Source organism: Hipposideros armiger, unplaced genomic scaffold (genome assembly GCF_001890085.2).
Source record: "Hipposideros armiger isolate ML-2016 unplaced genomic scaffold, ASM189008v1 scaffold_167, whole genome shotgun sequence".
Lineage (NCBI taxonomy): Eukaryota > Metazoa > Chordata > Mammalia > Chiroptera > Hipposideridae > Hipposideros > Hipposideros armiger.
The window spans coordinates 1,759,205-1,764,276 of NW_017731517.1; positions in this window are offsets into that span (position 1 = coordinate 1,759,205).

The following is a 5,072-nucleotide window of genomic DNA, read 5'->3' on the forward strand; positions in this document are numbered from 1 at the left end:
CCAAGATACTATAGGGTCTTAGTAAGTGCCATGGTAAGAACATTCTAGCTTTCTACAGGATCTCCAATAAGGGGCACCTCATCCTATACCTAAGAAGGATCACTTTCTCCCTCAACCTGATGGTTAAATCAATGAGGGCATGGACTCAAATGTGTCTATCCTGAGGCCCTGTGCACAAGCCCTGAGGCAAGAGATGACAGCTGGAGAGGAAGGCACTTATGGGGGAAGTTGGTTCCTTGAGTGTTTCCGTGCATTTAGGAGGGGAAATCCCACCAAGACTGCCGGATGGTAATCGAAGTTTCCCTTCTCACATAAACCAGTACCTCTACTGTGTCCCACAGTGTGCTGGTTCCTGGAACAAGCCATTGTCTTGACCTGGTCAAGCATGTAAGGCTTGTACCCAGGACTAGTCCCTTCCTTTGGGGCCTGCCAAGGGCGAGGAGCTATCCACTTCGCCCAGCAGCCACCCCAAATGCGTCTCAGCTCTAAGTCCCCCTTAATAAACTCTGGCCAGGCTGGAGTGGCTGGCCTTTCTTTGGCCTTTCCCTGCCCTCTGCTTTGGGAGGTGGATTTTGTCTCGAGGCTTTCCCCTGGGTCTGCATGTGCTAACAAAGGACATCTGAGGAGTGAGGCTGGAGAGTTAATTAGGTCAGATTGACAAGGGTTGTCGCCATGTCGCACAAGGGAGAGACATGATGTTCCACTCAGAACCATTCTTCAAGCCGCAAGTGGATTGGAGGCTGTGCAGTAACTATAGAGAACAGCCTGAGAGTGACAGTGAGGCCAGGAAAGTGGAATGGATAGACTAGGAGGGGCAAAGTCAGCATGGATGGAGTGTGGTGAACAGATGAGTCAACCAGAAGCCAGCTCAGGGGTGGGCTCCGGGGAATTACATTCAATTCCGTACATGTCATTGGAAGTGCCTGTGACATACCCACCTGTGCTCGTGAGGGGTCACCAGGTACAGGTGCCAATGAAGCCAGAGAGAATGAAATCACCCAGGAAGAACTGAAAAACTCGGGAGAATTTCTAGGTCAAAGGGGACTAAGAGGAGCAAGTTCTAGGGGAGGTCCCACTCCCTGCCCGGAGGCCCACCTCCCATGGCCTTGGCTCCTGCCCAAGTTCATCCCAGACTTCCAAGTTCTTCTGCTCTCCAACCCGGCCTTTCTAACACTCAAGTCCTGCTCGTCTGGTCCAGTCTGTGACAGGAGTCGAGGAAGTCACGACATACACTCTTGAAGCATTAACTTTATTTCAGTAACTTTTTTTTTTATGTTAGACACTGAACAATTATAATGCAGAACAAAAAACTCGTTTTATAAAAGGATATGACAAGGTTTCGATGTTTTGTGCTTTCGACTCCTCAGGCTCTGTATTCTCACAAGAACTAAGCATACATTTTATGTGCAATGTGAATTATACAGGTGCCATTTTGTTTTGTTTGCTCACTGTGTCATCTTCAGTGAAAAGTACCCCCATTCTGTTAAAAAAAAGTCCTCCCAACTTCTTTATCCTATCTGTCAAATAGGTAGCCAAGTATAGTACAAGTCACCCTCCCTAATTCAAATCCTGAATCTTACAGTCAATTAATCTTTGACAAAAGAGCCAAGGATTTACTACAAAGGACAGTCTCTGCAATAAATGGTGCTGGGAAAACTGGATATCCACACAAAAAAGTATGAAATTGGACTTATTATCTGACATCATATAAAAAAATCAACTCAAAATGGATTAAAGACATAAACATGAGCCCTGAAACTGTAAAATTCCTAGAAGAAAGCAAAGGGGAAACTCTTTTGATATTGGTCTTGACAATAATTTTTTGAATCTGACACCAAAAGCACAAGCAACAAAAGCAAAAACAAACAAATGGGACTAAATCAAACTAAAAGTGTCTGCACAGCAAGGGAAACCATCAACAAAGTGAAAAGGCACCTATGCAATGGGAGAAAATATCTGCAAACCATGTATCTGATAATCGGTTAATATCCAAAAAATATAAGGAACTCATACAACAGCAAAAAAATAAATAACCCAACTTAAAAATGAGCAAATGACCTGAATAAACATTTTTTAAAAGACATACAAGTAGCAAACAAGTAGCTAAAAAAAGTGCTCAACGCCACTCATCATTAGAAAAATGCGAATCAAAACCACAATGAGATGTCACCTCACACCTGTCAAAATGGTTACTGTCAGTAAATCAACAAATGTTGGTGAGGATGTGGAGGAAAGGGAACCCTGGTGCCCTGCTGGTAGGAATGTAGGTTGGCATAGCCACTATGGAAAACAGTATGAAGGCTCTTCAGAAAATTAAAAATGGAGCTGCCACATGATCCAGCAATCCCACTTTGGGGTGTATGTCTGAAGGAAATGAAATCACTATCTCAGAGGTATCTGCACTCTTGTGTTCACTGCAGCATTATTTATAATAGCCAAGATATGGGAACAACCTAAGTATCTGTCTATGGATGAATGCATAAAATGTAATACATACACATATACACACACACGCACGTGCGCGCGCGGAATATTCAGCCTTAAGAAAGGAAATTCTGCCATATCCGACATGAAGGAACCTGGAGGATATGCTAAGTGAAATAAGCCAGACACAGAAAAACAAATACTGCATGACCTCACTTACATGTGGAATCGAACTCATAGAAACTGCAGAATGGTGGTTACCAAGAGCTGGGGGTGGGGGAAATGGGAAGATGTTGGTCCAAGGGTCCAAACTTTCAAGTGTAAGTTAGAGATCTAATGAACAGCATGGGGACTATAGTTAATATAGTCGCTAAACTTGAAAGTTGCAGACTAGATCTTAAGTATTCTCATCACACAGACACAAAGGTAACTGAGGTGACGGATATGTTAATTAGCTTGGCTGTGGTAATTATTTCACAATGTAAATCTTAAATATATACAAATTTTTATTTGTAAATCATACCTCAATCAAACCAGGGGAAAAATCCTGAATCTTCCATGCAACACGGCAGGCTTTAAAAAAAAGCTGTTAAGATGAACTACCTAATAAGTGTAAGGAGTAATGAGCAAATACATTCTAGAGCTCAGGAAGTGTCACTGTCATCACTTATGTATGCCTGGAGCTGCCAATGTCCAGAACTCCAGCCTCTTCAAGTCTGTTTTTAAAAATGAAACAAGCACAGTGAGAAGCACACCAGGGGGTGGTGGGGGCTATTCCTTTCTGGTTTGGAGACCCTCGTTCTAACCTTGAAGGATGCGTATAATTTCCTGAGGAGCTAACAAACGCCCCCTTTTTTTTTTTTAAAGAAAGGCAGACTGCCACATGAAGCGCCTCATTTGGCCGTGTCTGGGAATCTTGGAATCTTGACGACCCTACGTTCTCCAAGTGGACCTTGAGAGCTTTTTTGGAGGTTCTAGCAGGGGAGCGCAGCTACCCGTATACCCTTGACCAAAGAACTATCAGGGAAGGTCGTCCTCTTCGACCAAGCACGCAGCTTCGAGAGGGACGCACATGGAGCAGTGAGTAAGGGGACACCCGCCTAGCCAGCCAGATCAACCGAATCAACCCTGGCCATCAATGGGGGGACAGATGTCGCAGCCAGATGGCCCTCACATCCAACACACCACCATTTCTTAAGCTCATTCAAGTTGGGTTTCCATACTTGCTACAGGAGTCCTGCTGAATTCTGGAAACTGCAATGGAAGCGTTTGAAAGCCATCACAGGGCTATCAGGAAGGGGTATAGTCTCTGCTAGGACCACAAAGCTGTCCTCTTCAAACGGTGAGTAGAGTGAACAATGGCAGGCATGTGAACACTGCCCAGAGGTCACTCCATCAGCATGTTCAACCTCTCGGGGCTGTTCTTATGTGTCACTCTGGGTAAAGTGAGGCAGGTTCTGGTTTTAGACCTTCAAAGATACCACTCTACCAAGGAACAAAGGTCAGTTGAGTGCAGCTTCTACTTCCATATGCAACAGAGAAAAGTCAGGGCTACACAGATTTCAAGATCCCAGTGAAGGTCCGTGGGATCCAGCTGTCCCCGAACATGCAGGCCACATGCCAGCACGTGACACATGGAGATAGTGCCCACCAGGTACCACTACCTTTGCCAGATCAAGGTCCAGCTTAACCACAGCCTCTTCCCTACGATTCTCCCCCCATCCCCAACCCCTAATTTGTCAGTACCACATCAAAGTAGCTGACTCCCTTATCAGTATCAGTAGAAATTAAACAGGATTTAGTATCCACACAAGGCCTCCCAGAACACAGGTATAACCTTTAAAAGGTGAAAATAATTTTTATATTATATAATATATATAGTATTCCAGAAACCTTGTACCTAAGCAGGGAAAAAAATCCATCTTATTCACCCAAAGCACAAACGTGGAGTAAAAATTTTGAAATTCACAACTAAAATGCTTAGGGAATGTAATTTCTGCTTAATAGACCTGTCTGGTTGATGGGCTATCTTCTAAGAAACTTTCCTTAACCTACATAAATGGACCGGTCTATCTTGAACAAAGTCTGATAACAATGGTCTTTATGCTTCAGGTCATGATCAGTGCAGTCCTGGGTGTTCAGCTACCCTTAGCTGGGATTTTAATCACATTTAATCTCATTTTTAGAGTGCTGAAGCACACCATGTGTGACCTTTACATGGCTGATATTCTCTAATAAGAACTTTCTAGTCATGTTTTTCACATCCCCACTGGGTGTCACTGTCTGGGACAGCATGACAGTCACAGTATGACCCCGGAGGGGCAGCAACACGAAAACATGGGAACTGGTTAGAAAAGCTGAAGGACCCGTGTCCGTGTCCCTGGCCTGGTGCCTGGCAACCTGTTTTAACAAGCCTTCCAGGTGTCTGATTAGGCTGACGCTGGAAAGCCACTGCCAACAGAATCCTCACCTGAGGGCTCTTAACCTGGGGGCTGCGAACTCAGAGGCCAGAGGCAAATGTGCACATTCCTGGGGAGAAGCTGCCCAGCTGTCAACACGCTCAAAGGCACGTGAGCCTAGACACGGGTAAGTACCACTTTGAGTCATCACATTCAGCAGAACTCACTTCTGCAAATATACACCAAGGC